The sequence below is a fragment of the Ambystoma mexicanum genome, chromosome 12, assembly GCF_040938575.1.
Source record: "Ambystoma mexicanum isolate Mex_15411 chromosome 12, UKY_AmexF1_1, whole genome shotgun sequence".
Taxonomy (NCBI): domain Eukaryota; kingdom Metazoa; phylum Chordata; class Amphibia; order Caudata; family Ambystomatidae; genus Ambystoma; species Ambystoma mexicanum.
Genome location: NC_090936.1, coordinates 925,719,588 through 925,740,739, shown reverse-complemented (window position 1 = coordinate 925,740,739; position 21,152 = coordinate 925,719,588). Strand labels below are relative to the sequence as shown.

Sequence of the window (21,152 nt, the reverse complement as noted above, 5' to 3'; positions counted from 1 at the left end):
GTCTTGCTGGCTTTCCTGCTTCCGATCGGCTTGGGGTCATCACTCTCCCTGTGGTGTCCCTCTCTCGCTTAGCTGACGGGTATTCAAACATCTCTCTACTATGTCGCTCCCGCCAACTACTAAAATGAAGCTTACGTTTCCTGCTTCTAGTATTCTTCATCGCTTAGGTCTTCTTTCTCGTCTCAGTACTTTGGTATAATTTGTCAGAAGGAACCCTGATGTCAGTATAAAATGGCTGTATGGGTTCAATACCACAATAAGCCATGACAGTCTGTGAATTTAGGGGAGGGTTTTGTCTGATGTTGAAATGTTAATAACGTGTTTCTTGCGGCCAGTCTCTCTCCCTCTCATGAGGGTGCTCACCCCATATGAATCTCCCTCGGGATCAGATAGCGGCTGCACCTCCCTGGCCATATGGGATGAGAGTTCCCCCAGAGAGGGAGTGATATCATCGCTGGATTCATCACAACGCACAGAATAACTAAATATTGCACAAGAAGATCTGGCCAAAGGCTACGGAGGCAGTTATGGAAAAGCATTCATAAATGGTACAAAGAATGTACAGAATTGCAGGTTAACTCCACCTCAAACTATTTCTTCACTACTATTATCACAAATAATTATTTCAACCATAACATGTATATGGGAGATTAGGGGTGTATCCAGTTCAGCGCAATCGGTTTTCAAGTAATTAAAAACCTTTGATTAGCACATCAACTAGTGGATTGGCCAACAGAAAGGGGGAAAAGACCTGATAATCATGAAAGTGGCTCTAGGAGCACATTGGTTTTTATTATTATTTTTTTTATTTCTTATATGTTAGTCTTGACCCTTAGCCAAAAGTAGTACAAATACAGGCATAATTCCAAATGTAAAAACACACCCTGGTCCATCTGTGAACAGAGACATGTCTCAGTCATACTGGTCAGATTTTCTTCTTTATAGAAGCATAGTGTCAGAGGTGTGAAAACTTAAATCTCAGCAACCTGATGCTTGTGGTTCATGGAAATGCGCAAAGTCTGGGTGCACACCTTTCCCACTTTGTGTCCTCAATGGTTATATTCAAGGTACTTTTTTGTCTATGCTTGGCAGCTCCTTTCATCCAACTCATCACCAACTTCATATATGAGATACGGCTTCGCTAAGCACCTGTGCCTCTAAAATAGGTGCCACAAGAGTGTTCTCTATTGGTGACTTAAGTGAGATCTTCCAGATGGCGTCACTTCTCCCCATACGGGAGCCCCTTTCCATGTGTCTAGGGAGGTGAGGCCGCTAACCAATAGTCTCGCCAGGGGTGGTAAAATGTGGGAGGACCTCATGGGAAGGAACTCCCCTCCTGGGGATAAGGATGCGAGTCCAGGACACAGTCCCTTACAACTCCTGACCCCACAGGGAAATAATAACACCCAAACCGTCTCTACCTAGGATACAGTCTGAAACCATGTGTTATTGTAAACTGTCAGACAATCTAGTTATAATGAGTACAAGGACGAAGAATAACTAAAGCACGCTACAATAGAGTAGGATGGGTGCTATACCAGCTCTTTCCAATCAAACGATGTTACGCTGGGGCACTCGCCACTATTTAAACTAAACAGCAAAGAACTCTTTCCTGAATCAGGAAGGAGGAGGAATAAGGTAAGGTCTGTTAAATGAGAGGGTCCAGAGAAGGAGACGTACATGAAAGGTGTAGTTTGTCGGAACACACAAACACGTTGTGGATGTCGACAGGGTGTCTGCAATAGCAGCAGTAGCAGCAAGTGGAGGGAGCGTCTTGCAAGTCAGCATGACATCTACAATAGTAATAGCCGTGTAGGCTATTGCACGAGAAACAGCCAGAAGTGTTAACAATAAGATACCTGGAAGGACTGAGAAGCCAAGTGGCCCCAACCAAAGAAGAAGGAAGAAACAAAACATTCCAGAACTGCCGCAGGTATAACCAGTGAGGCGTTTGCTGCCCAGAACAGGAGGGAGCCGTGGGATATATACATTTTTCTTTTTTATTTAATTGTATTTGGTTAAAAAAAACACTTTTACAATATCTCTTCCATACAATACAGCTCATAAAACAAGTAATAACATCCACAGTAAATTCAAAATAAAAAGTCCATTAAACCATTAAAAAACTCAGAATCATCATCATCATACATTGAAGAATAGCTCCTTGGGCAAAGTAATTAAAACAGGGGTGAATAAGGATAACGTGGAGGAGATGAGGATAATAGAGTTCATAAAAGGAAACAATCACAACAGGAAGCTGAGTATAAAAAAAAGAACACAGACTATCATTTTCCAGGCTCTGCAAGGTCAAACATTGACCATAGTGATCACTCCAATAGTGCCAATCACAAATTTGTATTTACAGGAGTATTTCTAGAACACAATATTGTTTTTTCCAGCACCTGAACCCTTGCTTTTAAGTTCTGATAGTACCCCGATATCGTACTGTCCCAAAACATGTCCGGGACATATTTCTCAGTCCCCACACCAAATCTTGCGAACAGTACGGATCTTGTTGGCCAGGTACCCTCGCATTCCATTAACAAATGTTTCAACAAATGTTTCAAGGATTGTTTCTCTGGGTTTTTGCACGCATTACATAGAATAAGAGAGGAGTCACCCATCCCCCTTTGAGACAGAATTTCTCCAGTGTGGACAACATTTAATCTCGTTATAAGTAAGTTTTTCCTGATTTTACTGTCCGGAAATTTCACCAAATAATTGGCAATACACCCTTGCTTTTTATAAACTCTCAGGAAAAGGTTTTCACATGCCAGACTACACAGTTTTTCTATAGTTGTTGTCCAGTCCATTTCAAAACCAGGTCTTTTTTTGCCTTGGTGGGATTCTCAAACAGAGTTTCGCAATCTAAATGTGTTGTGTTTATCCCTTCTATTACCCAGGGTTTCAGGTTTGAGAGCATCTTAGAACTGCTTTTTTCCAAGTGAGATTTTAGATCTGCAAACAGGGACCCTTCATTAGATGTCATAATGAGCTGAAAGAGAGAAACCAATTTCCAGCCAGCGCGAGCTTTAAGTGATCGGAGGCCCAATTTGAATCGAAGACTTGCAAGCTGGAGGCTGTGCGGGTGGCCTAGAACACTCTTCCAAATCAGCCCTTCCCATCTGTGCCAATCTCCACTCCAAAGAAGAGGCTTTGCCTCCAGCCCATATAGGACTACCGGGACTACCATTGCTTTATAATATTTAATCAAAGGCATGAGCGAAAAGCCAGAGTATTTCATTAGAACTTTTTTCATCTGAAGGATGATCTGGCTGGTCTTATTATACATATCCTGCTCCACTTTACAAATAGCTGGAGAGGCATAGATTTTATATCCTAAATATATAAAGTCTTCAACTGGCCTTCCATCTCCCAGTGTGGATAGATGTCCCTTTTGTTTCTGTGTCTAAACACTAGGATTCTTGACTTTTTGGGGTTCAAAGTAAGACCATTCTCTTTAGCATAATAGTTATGGATGTTCAAAAGGCGCTGAAGCCCCACTGCCGTATTGTCCAACAGGACCAAATCGTGGGCATAAGCCTACCAATGAACTGTAGATCCATTAATCGTTGGGGTTGCCAATGCCGACGATTTAAGGAATTCCCCCGCGTTGGCCAGGTAGGTGTGGGATATATGAAAGAAAGTCAAAGTTTACAACAGGGACTTAATTTAAACCCTGGGATGGTGCTCGGGCCTCTTCCGCCAAAAATTGAGGACACATATCCTTTGGAAGTTCTTTTCGGAAAAAATGCCAGCTCCCAGATCCAGGGGTCTGGTGAGAGCATCATTGGCAAGAACAGTTTTTTATCGTGGTTTACAGCCCGGAAACTGCCAGCCTTTTGGGCACGTGCCTATGAGCCAGAAGACACCTTTTGCAACACACGTCTGTAGGCAAGAGGTGGTCTTCTTTTCATCAACACCAGATCCCGCCAAGAGTCAGTGCCCCTTTGACACCAATGAGAGACACCTCTTTTGTAAAAAAAAGGAGAGGAAGAAAATACTTTGTGCAAAGCCTGTGCAAGAGACGCTGGATCTCGAAAGACAAAGAACAAACGACAAGCATCTTCCTCGTTTCCATTGAGCAACTTAAAAAGGCGGAAGAAATGTGTGGAAGGAACAGGAATTATTGAAGATCGGATACCTTGTAAGAGGCTTACAAAGAACTGGGGTTCTCTCTTTTGCTTCGGCAGCACATATACTAAAATTTGAATGATACAGAGAAGATTAGCATGGCCCCTGCGCAAGGCTGACACGCAAATTCGTGAAGCGTTACATATTGTTATGCACTGGTCACCTGGCTACCCTCGATTTGGGGCCCAGGTCCCTGCCTGCCCAGTTGCACACCCGCACTGCCTCCCGGCAACCCTTGCACTTGGGTCTGTATCTGTAACCCTACAGTCCCCCCTACCTGCACTTTTGACACCTGCTGTCTGCACTTACCCTTGCACCTGCTAGCCGCACTTCTTGTTGTTTTGATCCCATGTACAGCACTGCCCCCTCCTCTTTCCCCTCGCACTTTTCCCCTCCCCTGCACTTGCGCAATCTCAATGTCACTTGGCCTAGTAAGATCGTTGTCTCTGTCCTCCCTCTGTTCCTCCTTCCTTGCCTCGTCGCACCGTGAAGCACTTGCGTAAAGGCACGCGTTGCAAATGCCATATCATATCTAGGAGAAAGGAGTCATTCTTCTAGCTCCACCTGGAGATCGTGGAACTTGGTTTCTTTTTGAACTTTTCATTTGTTTGTGAATTGGAACATTTTCTGAGCTTGAAAATGCTGCACCGGAGGAGACTCATACCCAGGAGAAGTGAGTCATTCTCCTGGGTTTTCGAAAGAACTATGTAGGTTTTGTGTTTAAGTGATAGAATAGAAGTTTCGACTAGGATGGTCATCTTTTGATTGAACTACACAGACTTCCTGATTGTCCAAGTTTTACGTTTGTTTGAGGTAGGCAAACTACCTCTAGTTAGGGATAGCTAGGATTGTTAATTAAAGAAATAGTGGTATAGCGATTGCTATAAACTTTTTGGTCAGACTCCTCATTCCATGCCGTCACACTTAGTAGATGATGTGCATTTAGCTGAGATTTCACCCTTTACCCTAAATTATAATAGCGCATTGGGAGATTGCAGAGCCACCCAATTCCTAAAATCCCTGAAGAGAATTCAATGGTTTACATTTAAAGTCATTAAGTTTAAGCAACCGAAGCTTGTTTAGTTCCTTTACAATGGCAGCATCAAACGTGAATGGAATACCTTCAATTTTCTCCAAAAATGCGACCTGCCATTTGATCTCACTGGGGCCATGCTGGGATTAATCCCCCAGCTTCTATTTATGAACTCTTCGGATTTTGTGGACACTAAGTCATTAACAATTTGATAATTTTATTTAACCTGCAAAATTGAAGGTTGCGCTCCTGCTTTTGCTAAAATTAACATGGATGACCGTTCTCTTAATGCCATTCCAAAAGGAAAGCGACAAGAGATGGTTTCCAAGGAGGGCATGCTAACTATCCTACAAGAAATAAGTTGTGAATAGACAAATTGAGTAGGAGCCCCTGCATATAATCGAATGTCTGCTGAGATACTGGAATTGAATTTAGAGTTGCAGATAATAGAATCTGAGTGGAAAAGGTGTTATTAACTTTCAGGGAGCTAAAATAAAGCTATTTCAGGATCTTTCCTTCATTACACTGGAAAGGCGAAAGCTGTTTAAGCCCCTTACAGCTTAGCTGGTGGACAAAGGTGTTCATTACAGGTGTGTATTTCCATGCAAAATAGGAGGAATTTAGATATAATATACCAGAAGATGAGACTGACCAAGCAGAAATATTACGAAAAAGAGGACAAAGTTGGAACCATGGTGGCGGGCAGACTGAGAGCCCAAAATATAGACAGAAGGGTTAGGAAGATTAAAGACAGGGCAAGATTGGAGTGGGACCACCCACAGATGTCTCTTGTTGCTTTGCATGCTACTTACTACAAGACACTATTTGCCGGAGTGGAGGGGTAGTGGGTATGTAATTTATTTGCAGGGGGTAGATGGTCACACATCTCAAACCTGAAGAGGTAAAGCGATTGTATGGTCCAATTTCAACTACAGGAAGTACAGGAAGCCCTTCTAGGATTGAAAGTGTGCAAGCCAGCAGGTAAGGATAGGTTTTCCACAACCTTCTTGGCCCCTCCTTTTATGATGAAGGTTTTCAGTGGACTTTTGACTGAAAAGGAAAGTAAGCACCTTACAATATGCTTGCCCTATAGACCAATTCCCCTACTTGGTCGTAAACAAAATGTACATGGATTTTGTCCTCTAGGCTGGAGTCATGTCTACCTTTGTTAGTACATGCGAATAAAGTTACTTTCCCTTTATAGTATTCATTGGTAATATAACCTCTAGCTGTCTGAATAAGAGCAAATAGGGCAATAACAGGATTTTAAGTTCCAGGAAAGGAATGCAAGTTGGCACTATCCATGTTAAAATCCCAGCAGCTGCAATGCCAAAGATACTGGGGGAGATTCAGAGGTATGGACAAAACTTAAGCGGAATGTATCCAAGTCAGTGATCTTTCCCTTAGAGTAGAATTCCCCTCCTGTGATGGAATAAATGAGCCGACTCCCTTTTTGCTGACAATGGAGAATATTCAATATTTAGGCATAGGATCGAAAATTCCTGGAAGCGATTTAGCTCCTGCTTCTACCCTAGGAGAGCGTAGTGAGTTTAAAACCAACAGTTACCAGGGGCTACATTTGGCTCCCCAGACCAACCGGTGCTTTGCAAGCATGCACATGTGCCATTAATCTTCAGTGTTTTAGAATGTAAACAATGAATTGGGACACCTCTAGGGCACATTTAAGTATAATAGTTAACTTAATGGTCAAAATGTTCCTTCTTGTGAAGGTTAGATTTTCAGTGCGCACTGTACTCTCTCCTGTTTCCACAGTGGTAGCACCTGCCTACTGTGATACCAAGGAGCTGATTTTAGCCCTACTGGGTGATGCCTGGTACCGAGGCGCTGACTTAAGCACTCTGAAGGCATCATGAAGCAAGATACAGACAACAGATTCAGAATTCAAACAAACTCGCTTTATTTAACTTAAATGTCAGGATGGATGAAGGCCTAATTTGCCCTAGGCTAAGGTGGAGTTTACCTACCTAGAGACATTAAGGACAGTCTGAGTCAAAGAGTTGAACTGAAGTCTTGTCTGTCAACAAAAACCTTTAATTGCCTTCACAATTAAAGCTAAAGAATGTGTACGGATATCAGCAATAAAAGAAATAGTGTTCCAAACAAAGTTCTGAGCCTCTTCCTGCCCCTCTCTCCAAGTACAAAACAGTTCTGCAAAGTCTTGAAGTTCCCTTCCCCAAGTTCAAAAATAGTTCGAGAATTCTCAGGGTTTCCATCCCCAAATTCAAGACTGAAAGTTCAAATGCAACAATTAAAGGATTGGGTTCCGCCCCAAACTTCTTGCCAAGGGTAGTTTCTCTGGTTCACTAAAACAATGTTTACACTCCCGATGCCTCCTTTCATTTGATTTCCTTGCAGCGCCCTTGGTCTAGGCTCAATTGACGGGAAACATGATAGTTTTACAAAACAAAACCACAACCTAAGAAGCAATGAGGGAATCAAAAAGATGGGCTTTAGTAGCTTTCTGAAAGGAAGATAAATGGTCTGAGCTCTCAAATGGAGCGGAAAAGCATTCCATAAGGTGGGGGCCAATAACGAAAATGATTGACCACCCAAACGTTTGCAACAAAATTTAGGATTTTTCAGCAAGATTTGTGTGATCTGACCATAGGCCTCTAGTCGATAATACCTCACCAATTATTTTCTCAGATAGCAAGGCCCAATGTTATGGAGAGCACGATTCACAAAATCTTGAACTGAAACCTTGCCCCCACCGGCAACCAGCGGAGCTGGAGAAGCAGAGCAGTAGAAGAGGTCAGTTACGGGGCTTGAAGAGAAAGTCGGGCCGCCACATTCTGAAGAACTTGAAGTCTCTGAATTTGATATTTTGGTTGACCTAAGTAGATATTGTTGCAATAATCTACGGACCCCATCATTGAGGAGGTTACTAACGTAGTGCAATTTTCCAAAGGGAGCAAGGGAAGAATTTTTTATAGGGCGTTCGTTCAGTTTGCTCCCATACAGGGGTTCCCTCGGTCTAGGCGCAGTTATCGGACCACATGGTCCACCCATCACAGGTCATGCAACCATTACCCCTTGTCATCAGCTTTTGCAACAATTGTCCATTGCTTCACACGCGTCTTGTGATTTTACTTGCTTTGCCAACACTTGTCTTTCATTCAACTTGCTTTGTGGTATTTGCCATTTGCACCACGGTGGTTTAGTTCCATTGAAATCATTCTGTTTGTTTGCTTTATCTCTGTGCAACATTCAGAAATGCTTATTCAATCATATTTTCCTGTTGCTTTAATTCTGTACTGTATTCAATAATGCTTTCAACTAGTTTGGCATTCAAAGGGGTGCATTTGGAACTTGCACACGTTACTCTCTCACTTTAATATTCAGCATTCCAAGGATTTTCCTTTATGCAACTCAAGGTTCTCTTAAAATTATGCTTCATTAGAGTTCGGTCTCTCAAGCCATAAGTCTTTCTGTATGTTCCCTTCTTGTATTAGACTCTTAGCATAGAGCTCTGCCCCTTCTAGATCACTGATTTTCCCCAGTGGTGTCTGGCAGGCTCACCAGTGTTATCAGCGTTACTTTATCGGTACGCGACCCTCCTCTTGATGCAATTTCTGCTGCTTGTTGGCTTGGTAGATCCGGGTGCCACTCCCACTGGTTATACAGCCTCATGTTCACTTGTTCACCGATCACAAGATTGCTATCCTCAAAGGTCATTGCATGACAGAAATAGAAATGCAGCCTAATGACTAAAGGTGCATGAAGCTATTTAATACAGAAAGAGAAGACGTGCATGAGTAGGCATTGAAACTAAACTTCATAAGTCGCTATCTCGACAGATAACGTACCATCTACTTTCATCCATCCATCCACAGAGATGCAGATGTTAAAGCAGCCGAACCTGACAGTTTCCAGCAATATCTCTGAGGCACTTACCTGTCATATACCTGACTAGGCGCTGTTTTTACCAGCCTCTGGGAAACACTTTTATGGTATCTGACTCCATCAAACCAAGCACTAATCGCCTTCTGAAGTAAGCAGCCTAGAATGTAACTGGCTATGCCTTCACCATACCAGCAACCCTGACGCTTTGGTTTAACTGATGACTGCCTATATCATGGCTCTAGGGGTTTCACACAACCACAGGATTGTCATACCCAGTCGCATTGCTCTTAAGAGTCGAAGGCCTAACGCACAACGGTCTGCTCGACGACCCCACTGGCCTTCTATGGATCTTGTTCCGACGATTAACTGTTTGTGCCTGGCATATGGCTGGCTGTACCCCAACCTGACCTACTTCACAGAAACACGGACTGTTCATGTGAATTCTCCAGACTTCTGTCCCTAACACGGGTGCCCACAGAGAAACATGGGACTAAGTGGAATCATTATCCGTTGCATTGTCAAAGAGGGACCAAGGAGCGCAGGACTGCAGTGCCTACCCAGAGAGAGACCTTTATTTATGAGCTGGTTCACTGAATATACAAGAGGGACCAGTTCCTGCCAGTCAGGACCATCATTAGTTCGTGCTGGGCGGTGTTATGCTGCCATCTGCACTTTTTCCCAAATTACGATCTCTCGGCCATGGAGTTACTGGGGAACAGCCAGGCAACTGTTCAACTTAGACCGAAGCATTCGTCGATTTTCAGCTGCCACCGCAAGTGCTAGCCAAACAAGTTCTTGTGAAAGCTGTGTTTTCCTGGTTATAATTATAAGGCTACCAGGGAGGACTGGGAAACGGAAGCGAAGCACATCTGCTCTCCTCACATCCCGCTTGTGCTGTCACATGGGCAGCCCATTTGAAGCTATTCCCACTCATCCAATTGAGTATTGTTCTACAAGGAGAGATTCTTCGTATTGAAGTTGACTAATACTGCAAAAGAATGCACCTTAAATAGAGATGCTTACATTATGTGAATGTGTAGAGGACGGTAGGCCTTCTCCACCTAGGCAGCCCGACCCCCGAGCGGTTGGTAATCTGAATACCTGCCTCATTCAAAATCTTAGTGATGTGAGATTTGATGTATAAACATATCTAGAGGCGGCTCTAGGCACATTATTGATTTGTTGTTTGACACTTTTCCAACTTTTTTGCAAGCAGAAGACTTATTGTGGCACCTTTCTGAGGTTTGGAATTTGCAGTTTCCACACTAATTGATGCCGGCAATCACGACTGTACTACACCTAATGACCTCCGTTGCACGTTCTCGCTTGCACGTAGATGCACGTAGATGAAAGACATAAGGTAGGAATTCAAAAAGTTGAGTTAGTAGAAAGAAGCCACACCTGAAGAATTATATTCTATATTTTAATACTGATTCTTAAAACATGTATTGTTTTATTTTATGCTTTGAATACAATGCTTTTTATAGTAGGTACATATTGTATTTTAGTGGACCTGATTTTTTTTTTTTTTGGGAGATATTTTGACAAGGTGATGCAATCTAATTGAGTGCAGCCGTTACAAATAAAATGCTCCATTTTCGCCTTTTTGTCTGTGAAGTGATGGGTGATTTGTATTGGCGTGGGACGGTGATTGTAAATTACATTGTGTAGTGATTTTGTGCATACGGATCTCCCCATTAATTTTGCTTCAGGAGGGACATGGTGAATTCTATTGTACCCGCGACATTAATCCTTTAGTGAGGCCAGATGTTACCCTTTTTCTTTTGACACCATGAATCCAGTACAGTTCGTACTGCATCGTGGACAATAATTCTGTGTATTTTACATAAATGGATTCTGTACAATACAACACTGTGTTAAACAAGCAAAATAGAACAACCATGGATATTTATGCACAATGGGCAGTCCACAACAGCAACACGTTTAATTTATTCTGAATCTGTGATAAAGCGATTGTCACTTTGTAAGTGAGAGGGTAATTTGTTTGCACGTTTGCAGCTGCTGCGAAGACCGGTCTGTGCTGTGATCCCAAATGTAGATTTAAACAATTTTTGGCGATAGTTCCTTAGTACTGGTATTAATATTTTACAAAAAAAAAACGTTGGGTTGGCTGTGGAGGAAGCAATGGTCAAAAATACAAGGACTGCGACCTTTAATGTATTTTCACAACTCTGAAAACTATGTTGTCGAGAGGCCATGTGGTAATGCTACTGATGTCGAGATTTTGAATTGAATGTACTCCTGGGTTCACGTGTTTATTTATTTATTGAGAATTATGTAAATCACAAACATTTTGACTTGCAGCCATTATGTATTGCTAAGTTCTGGTAATGGCTGTTTCTCCTAGATGCCCTTGTCTGTCAGAGGTGTGCGAGAAATGCATGAAGCTGTCGACGGAACCACAGAGATGTATTTGGCATGCCCTTTTAAATGGATGGTTGTGATCCCTGAACTAAGGGGGTGGTTGGGAAGGCCTTGGATAACATGCCTGCCTCCAGATTCTTCTGATGGGCAATAGATTGAGCATTGCCATCAGGATGGGGCTCAGAGTTCTGTAGTCGAGGGCCTTGCAGCATAATGGATATTCCTCAGTCTTTCAGTAGTCCGATTGTGTACTGGTGCAGAGACTTGGTATTGCACCTGTTTACCCCTTGTTATTGACGGATTCAAGGTTGTAGGGGAGCAGGTGGACACTTTCTCCCTGGTCTCCGCCCCATTAGCACTGTCCTATTGGAATGACAGATGAAGAGCCACAATTGCGAACCCTTTCATGAATCCTTAAAATATTCCTGTACCATGTCGAGCATATGAGAGACGATAAGCAGTCAGGCAACCATTTAAAGTGTACCCACAAACTGACATAATGGATGAAACTTACCAAAAAGGATGCTCATTGCCGAGCTGTCGAAATTCAGCCATGAACAGAATCTAGGTTAAAACAAAGTCCAACGACGGTGAAAGAATGTCATAAAGAAGATGCAAGAACCTATGCTGAAACTATATGAAAATACTTAAGGATGATGAAGCAATTGAAGAACTAAGAGAAACCTGCATTCAACAATACAGTAATCGCAAACATGAAGAAGAATGAAGTGACTCACTGGATAATAACTGTAAATACGCAGAAATGGAAGGTAGAAAGAACATATAGAAGCTTGCTTATGAGAAGTATATATTCAACATTTAGGACGACCATTAGAAGAAGATGGACGACAGCTTATGTCAATCAACCCAGCTACCTGAAAATACAAGCCCAGGATTTTAAAGTGAAAAGATGATGAAGTTGTTTTTCCCTTGCAAAATAGAGGAGTACATTGGCTTCGGACCAAGTATGCTATTTCGAGAGATGAAGGCAAAGTGCGAAGGGAGTCTAAAGTCTAACGAGCAGACGATGTGCGAAGGACATATTTCCCAAGATTTGGCGGAAAAGGAACATTTACGGATGCCAAATATTGGACAATTAAACATGTACAAAGTTTATATGGGATAGTGAGCAAGTCTCCAAAGGCCAAGAGGAGCAACTGCACCCAGTATAATTGAATCAAATGGTGTGGAATTCACTGTCAAGATGGACTAATTCGTGGCCTTGTAACATGTGATGAAGAGCTCGCAAACAAGGTCTATTCATTCAAGATAATGGTGTGCCTACACTCCCTTGAATGTTCCGAGACAGTGCAGACTGGCAAGGTCAATCTTCAGACAGACAACATTGGCATGAGGCCTACTGATGAGAGAGGGTAGACTTATTGGGAAAACAAGGGCAGAGCAGACGTATCTCCAAGCACCTTGGTTTTGTTTCTATGTACGTGCTGCTAGCGAGCCGAATGTCCAAGGTTGGTTTTGGGTTGCCAACCAATTAGAAAATCCTGACATGCACTTTTACATGCAATGTTGCAAGTATTATTCCGCTGACATATTCTTTGCTGTAATCAGTGTGCTACATCTGTCGAAGTAGCTCAAGGCATGTCCTACAGACAAGGGACCGCCAATGGGTGACTAATATTCATGCATTCTATATGTAGACATGTTCCCCTAATCCAGTCCTACCCCTTGATAGGTTTATGTAATAGGCCATGTGGGATGACATCATAGATGACGCATCTAGCATTATATAAGCTAAGTGTAATCAAAAAGACATTGCGATTCTGCATGAATCAATTTGAGGAATGATGATCCACCTTGTTTCATTGAGGTAAAAGCAGTATTTTACCATCTTCTTTTAGTCTGTCCGGTTATTTGGTCTAAGACATTTTATTGGTCATTCCATCTAGCACAAAGACGCTTCAAGGTGCTAGTGCACACGGTTCTGTGCCGATTTGTAGTGTCAGGCAGGAAGAGCCTGGCGGTAGCCAGATCATAAGGCATTACATCTCTGGAGGCCTTTCAATGCAGTTGCTACAGATCATGTTTGATCCATAGAAGAGGACGATGCATACCTACAGTATTGTGGAATCCCAGAAATGTTCTATAGGATTTTTATTTTAATAAACATGGTAATACTGAATGCATTTAATATTGTATTTATCATATTGCCAAAACCTCTGCGACACAAAGGTCAATTGGCCATTTCTGTCAAGCCTGTAATGAATTTGCAGCCGATTGCATGGTCATTATTCATTTTTATTTACTAATGAGGTCTGACAGTATATTATTGCTACGTCTCCACCTGGGGGATCAGGACAGTACAGAACCGCTTCATTACTTCCAACAGTAGTGGCACATGGTCAGAATGTGTTCTTTCCAGGATGTCTGCTTTCCCAACCAGATCAGCCTCCTCTCAAGTGGAGGCGTAGTCAACATGCATAGTCAACACCCCATGTGTGTAAGAATAGCACCGCTCTAAGCCGTGCTTCATGCTCCATACGTCGCAGAGAAGTAAGTCTGACATGATCCTGGACGGCAGCCTCGTATTCCTACTGATGACATCGAGCTCTCAGTTTAGGACACCATTAAAATCCCTTATCCATAGCACCTAATCTTCCCTATGCTGAACTATTAAGAAGCCCCTTTATTGAAATAATGTACCTGCTCCACATTTGGTGGGTAGGCACCCAACAGTAGCAATGCCCGCCCCATCAGTCTACCCAATATTCCCACATATCTGCCATCCAGATCAATCGGTGTATGTTGTATTGACTAAAACACAGTATCTCTAACCCACCTAAGCACTCCCCTGGCATACAAGGAGACTGAGGTATGTAATGGTGCAGTAGTCGGAGTCTGACACACATGTGGGATGTTGTGGATTATAGACTTTAATTTCAAACCAAAAGAAAAGGAAAACCCTAACTGTCCCTATTTCTAAGAGGAGTTTCCCTACCCAAAAAAAAATATAAGGACTCTGTTATGAGGTCTTGTCAAAAGTAAATGGTCCACCGTCGTGTCAAACTTATTTCCTTCCCTTACATGCCAAATCAACTAAAGAAAAAGGATGATCTTCTTGGTTGGGAAGAATGTGTGTCTCTCGCTCTCTCTCGCTCTCTCTCACTCTCTCTCGCTCTCTCACACTCTCTCTCGCTCTCTCTCGCTCTCTCTCGCTCTCGCTTGCTCTCTCGCTTGCTCTCTCGCTTGCTCTCTCTGGCTTTCTCTCTCTTGCTCTTTGTCTCTTGCTTTCTCGCTCTTGCTTTCTCGCTCTTGCTTTCTCGCTCTTGCTTTCTCGCTCTTGCTTTCTCTCTCTTGCTTTCTCTCTCTCTTGCTTTCTCTCTCTCTTGCTTTCTCTCTCTCTTGCTTTCTCTCTCTCTTGCTTTCTCTCTCTTTCTCTCTCTCTTCCCCCCAGCTTCAGTTATAAGAAAAATGAATTGTTTTTCGTTAAGGGCAAGGTATTAAAACAAAGTCACAAAAGGCTCCTCGGATTGGCTCTCCACAAAGGGACCAAGAAAGTAGTCTTTAATCTCCACACTGTTCATAACTCCTGCGGGAATGTCCCCTTGCCCAGAATGCCAAGAACATGGTTTCCTTCTCTTAGCTGTAGCAGAATGTTCACATCACACCAAGTGGTATTCCCCTGGTCTCAGACTTCTTGTGGTGCAAAGAGATTGATTTGCCTCTCCTGGCTGTTTGCAAACTGTTCATAAAGCACCATGGGGTATGACTCCCTTCCCCTGTTCTTTCTCAGTTGGTCAAATATTTGATTTTACAATGTTCATGAAGCTATGTCAAGGGTAATGCTTCCTTTCCTTTGTTTTCCTTTTGTACTCCTAAGCAACCTAACTCCCTCTGCTGTCAGGCACTGTGATTCTTAAGATTGGTGAGGATACTTATGGGTGCGAGTCCCAGACTCGTATGCACAATTCACCTGATATACTCTCCTATCCGGTACATTGGTTATGAGCACCAGGAAAGATGCTTTATGGGTGCCGGTCCCAGACTCGAAGATACAGTACACCTGGTATACTCTCCTGCCAGGTACTGTGACTAGGATGGTTAACTTGGAGATCTTGATCGCCTTTATGGGTGCAGGTCACAGACTCACACTTAGTTCTCTTCACATTCAGTCCACCTGGTATACTCCCCTACTAGGTACTGAGACTATAATTACTTGGATGCTTTCAGATCTTGGTATTATCGGGATTGATGTCCCAGACCTGTCTCTTGTTTCCCTACAGGTTCCCAGCCTCTACACCATTGCCTTGGGCCCCTTTCACCTTTCGCACTTGTGTACCTTTCCATGTGGTCTGCGATGTTCTCAGGGCTTCTGTGATGCTTCTGCACACCTTGGTGTTTCCTCGCCAGTCAGCGGTCCCCTTCTGCTTGCGGCGGCTCTGCGAGGGAAATTTCCTTTCAGCAACTCTGCTCCTGCTCTGCACATTTGCCATTCCAGCAGGGGACTAGGAGCTGCTTCCACCTTCTCGGAGCGGTCCCTCAACACCGGACACTCGTTGTGGCGGCGTGCTCCATTTGTGGCATTCCGGTCTGCCTTCTCCAGCACTTCTTTCCGCGGACTCCTGGTTCCTCCAGGTAGGGCTCGACGACAGTCTGAGTCCTTCCTCACTTTTTATACACTGATAAAGTCCATATTGTCTAGACTGTTCATTTTGGTTCTGCGGGTTACTTGGTAGTACTCCATGCCTCTTCCTTGTCTCAGTACTAAATGGGTCAGTCTCCCGGAATCAATAGAGTTCATCCTCATCTTGGTATTAGGAAGGGGAACTCTACTTGGGTAGTCCTTGCTCTTCCTCTTCCCATTTCTTCCTATACTGGAAGTATAATAAAAAACATATGGGAACCGTGGGAATGGTACTGCTATGGATTTGTGAGGATATCATGTTCTCCACAGGTCATCACTAATCCTGTTGGGGTTTTCCCTTCCCATGAGATGCACCCACGGACTACCACCCCCAGGGGGACTATCGCGGTAGTGGCCTCACCTCCCTGGTCTCATGGGAAAGAGCTCCCCCTATGGAAGAAGAGACAACATCCGGGGATTTGTCACAGGTACCAACTAACTGCCCTTTTCAGTTGGCCCTCAATTTGCTTAGTTCACTCTCCACAATGTGCGTTTCTTGCAATTACGGCTATGTCTGTCTTGTGTCTGACCAGGTATGAACGTATCATATTCCTCTTGATTGTGATCCATATTCCCTGCACGTTCCAAATAATTATATTCATTGCAGCCATGTGATGAATTTCGATGCATCAGATAAGCCCCTCCAGATCATCATCATCAGATAGACAACAATCCACTGTACCAAGATTACTGCAGTGCCTACATCAGTAAGCAACAGAAATCCTGCATCTGTTACCCCAGCCCACAGACCCATTCTTCAACCCGAGGGCAACAGACCCACCATAAACTGTTCCAATAGAGTTCCTCTAGAATCAAAGTCTCTCCCATTGGTGAGCCACCAGCAATCAGGAAAAAGGGAACTCTTATGTTAATAATGTTACTCTTATGCCGACGACACTCGGATCCTGATTCGACTGGATATCGATCGGGCTGAGATGTCGTTGTGCCCGAGGGGGATAGAAAAAACCTTAACAGCCTTATATAAAGGAGAGTTCCCTTGGTGACCGCTATTTAACATATAAAACAAAAGTAACCGAATGCACAATTAAGAATAATTGTGCTAGGTTTTCAGCATGAGTTCTTCTCCAAAACTGTGTGGCTGTTACACAGATGCAACATAGAAAAAGGGAAGAAGGTTTAGAGAAATTGCTCAAATGCGCCAACCTTTCAAAAAAATGTATTCAAGGTGAGTCAGTCATTTCCTTTTATTTTTCACAAAATAATATACAAACGAAAAGTGCTTAACATTAGGTGTTTACTTTACACTTTATAATGTTCATGTAACTTGCTCACAGATCCTTAATGCAAATAAATATTGTTTTTCCACATAAATTGCTTGATCCTGTATGCAGCTTGATATGGGGTGTTACCTTCACACCCGATCTTTCTCTTAGTAACTCTTCAAAATAAATTTGATTTTTGTTAATTCTTAATTTTGCAGATTTTTTACTGCATCTCTCTCATTACAAAGCTTTCGTTGCAGATATTTTACTGCATTCCGCTCATTACAAAACTCTCAACACGTGTTTCCCCATTGTTGCTAACAATGGTTCATCAGGAGAAATAAAATGTTTTATATATTTATTTTTTCTAGAGGGAGAGAAAAGAAACAATTGATCCCAGACCAGAGAAAGATCAAGCCTCCAAAACAAAAATGTCCTTTTTTGGAGGAAGTACAAAGACACAGAACAAATTCACGAATAAGCAATCCAATGAATCGTGGACAGCCAAAACAACAAAGATCTCAAAATGTCTCCCACCAAAACACCATAGAGGTAGTCGAGGAGGAAGCAAAACAAGGAGAAACAAATCAAGGAGTAGAAACAAGAAGACAGACAAGGGAAGAGAAGGTGAACCTCATTATCAATCTATCAAAATATGAAGTAACACCAGCACTTACCACAGCTTTAAGCAAAGGACTTTCTTTTACTCCAACGTATAAAGGAGATTATTTTCAGCTGCAATTGGATTTATATACATTTTGCAGAAAATTGAAATTAAGGAAACACTTTGAGGAAACAATCTTTAAAAAAACAAAATCTCATACAGCTATTCCATCACAACTAATAGAAAAGATGGTTGAAGACACTGTGGATCTACTAAATATTCAAGATGATCAATACTATACTAAGGAAGTATTCCTAGAAGAACAAGGCATCCTAACTGATCTAATGGAAGAAACCAGCTTAAAACCAAAATCAACCTTTGTACCAGTATTATCTTCAGAAAATGTTATAGATGTATTCCATAAAGCAGTCAGCAGAAACATACAGAAGAACTATCTCAGTAAAAAACACAAAAAGACAACCTACAACCTAACAAAAGAGGAAAAACTGGCAATTAATGATCTGTCTAAAGATAAATCAATAATAACTAAAGCAGCAGATAAAGGAGGAAAAATTGTCCTATTTAACAGAATTGATTACATTAGAGAAGGATTTAAACAACTCAACATAACAGAATGCTATGAGAAGTTAATTAACAACCCTATTCCAGATAATTCCTATTCAAAATATAGCATGAACAAGACCTATTAGGTGACGAGGAATATCAGACCTTGAACTGCAAAAATGCCATCATGGCAACAATATATTTTTTGCCCAAAGTACATAAGACCTATGACGATTTTCCACCACTTCGACCCATCATAAATGGTATTGGTTCAATAACAGAAAAAAACCTCAATACATTGACTCTCACCTACAACCTCTGGCAGCAAATTTAGCTTCATTTGTCAAAGATTCAAAACACATCATTCAACAGTTAAATCTAATACCATGGGAACAAAACTACCATTTTGTCACATTGGATGTTGTACAACTATACACAAGCATTCAACACAATAAAGGCCTGGAAAGTTTTTTCTGAAAACAAGATCTGTCTCATTTCTTGAGCAAAACAAAATGATAATCGAAATGTTACATTTTTGCTTGCACAACAATATATTCATCTTTGATAACCTCATCTTCAAAAAAACTCCAAGGAACCGCTATGGGGTCAAAATTTGCTCCATCTTATGCTAATCTTTTTATGGGTTTTTTTGAGTTGCAACATGCCTGGAAACATCCACTTTTTCACAACAACATCAAATTTTGGGGTCGATTTATCGACGATATATTGATAATTTGGGAAGGAAATATACAAGACTTGGACAATTATGTGGCTCATCTCAACAACAACTCCTTTAATTTATCATTTACGAAGTCTGACAGTGCAACCAATATAGAATTTTTGGATTTAGAACTTTTTGTTGAAAATGCACAAATACAAACTAAACTATTTACAAAACCTACCGCTGGAAATAGCCTTCTCTATGCTACATCTCATCATCCACAGCACACCATTCACAGTATCCCATATGGTGAGGTTCTTAGGCTCAAAACAAACTGCAGCACTGTTCTCACCTTTCAAGAAAATCTCCAACAAACTCTCAAGAAATTTAAACAGAGAGGTTATGGAACAAAAACCATCAAAAAAGCAACCAATAAAGCAGAACTCGTACCAAGAGACTCCGTATTAAAGGATAAACCAGTAACAGTGAAAACAAGTCCTAAAACTCCTTTTATTACCACATACAGCACGGAAGCTAGCAGGATCAAACAAATACTAAAGAATTACTGGAATATTCTTCTCACTGACTCAAGCCTACAGAAACACTTGGACAATCATCCAAACATATGTTTTAGAAGATGACCCATCAAAAACTTGATCAGCCCAAGCTTTTTGAGTTCAATACCAAGTGAGAGAAAAATCTTTTTTCAAATAGCAAATAAAGGAACCTTTAAATGTGGCCACTGTAAAATATGTCCGTTTATGAAACAAGGAAAAAAGGATATTGATTTACCGAATGGCAAAACCAAACACATCAATCAGATTATCAATTTTAACTCTACCTATGTTATCTATGGGATTGAATGTACATGCGGAAAGCTATACATAGGGAGCACCATAGGAAAATTAAAGATCAGAATATTTGAACATTTAAGAGCAATCAGAAATAAGGATCTAAGATCCCCCATCTCAGTTCATATCATCACAAACCATCCAAATTTCGACATCTCTAATTTGAAAATGTTTGGCCTGGAGAAAGTAACCTTATCCCCGAGAGGAGGTAACAAAGAAGACTTGCTCGAAAAAACAAATGCAAATGGATTTGTATCATGGATACCCGCGTCACAGGGTTAAATTGTGACACTGAAATGTATAATTGGCTTTGATAAATTGTTCACCATTTACGTATAGGCGTAATAGGTTTAAATTGTATATGAATGCTAAGCTTTGATTTTGATCTGTTTATTAAATATGTTTTGGAAGTTTTATAATTGGGTTACCAATGGGGAACCTCAGCAAGTATAAACAATTTTGCTAGCTAAAGTATATCAATAAAGTTTCAAATTTACCAAATGAAAAATGGAATTAGGTCACATAAAATGTGTCTATATAAAATGAATAATAGAATAATATCAGTAAACCAGTGGCACAAAAAAACACTAGAAAAGTTAAATTTTTGAGATAAAATGACTTATTTGAAACAACAACCAACATTAATTTGATTTATTGATAGAAAACAGTCATTCTACAAAAAAAAAATATGGTATATTTACCATTTTTTTAAAAAATGACCGCCGGCACGCTAAGAATGTGCGCGAATGTTATCTTTCTGAAATAAATATTCGTTGTATCACTTTGTTTTCAATCCAACTAAAATGAATATAATTAGCTAAAATGATCCATTTGCCAATAGCAATGAATTTGCTTTGATTCACAAAACAAATGCAGCCATCTCACAACAAAACGCGAGCAGAATGGTAAAGTTACCATTCTAAAATGGCCGCCGACACGTTGAAAACATGCGTGGTGACGTCATTGCGTCACGTTAGATCACGTGGGCGTGGTACGATGACGTCACCACGGCGCTTTTTTAGCATAAATAACGAAAAAAGCCACACAAACGTCAACCATTCAATCCATTCAATCGGATGCTTATCATGGCAGAGGATCGCTGTACTAAGAAGAACTAAGGTAAGAATATTAACATACAGCCATAAACAAGCAGTGATATAAATTGTATTTTAAGAAGGCATTCTTTCTTTC

At 41.5% G+C, this 21,152-nt stretch overlaps 1 protein-coding gene and 1 non-coding gene across 3 annotated transcripts in view; both read left to right on the top strand.

Moving 5' to 3' along the window:
• The window catches only part of CDK17 (cyclin dependent kinase 17), a 1,505,117-nt gene that overhangs the window by 398,471 nt on the left and 1,085,494 nt on the right, over positions 1-21,152 (top strand). The window lies entirely within an intron of this gene.
• LOC138514803 (U6 spliceosomal RNA) lies at positions 4,182-4,284 on the top strand. Its single transcript, XR_011281952.1, has one exon. It is a non-coding gene; the product is annotated as a U6 spliceosomal RNA (small nuclear RNA).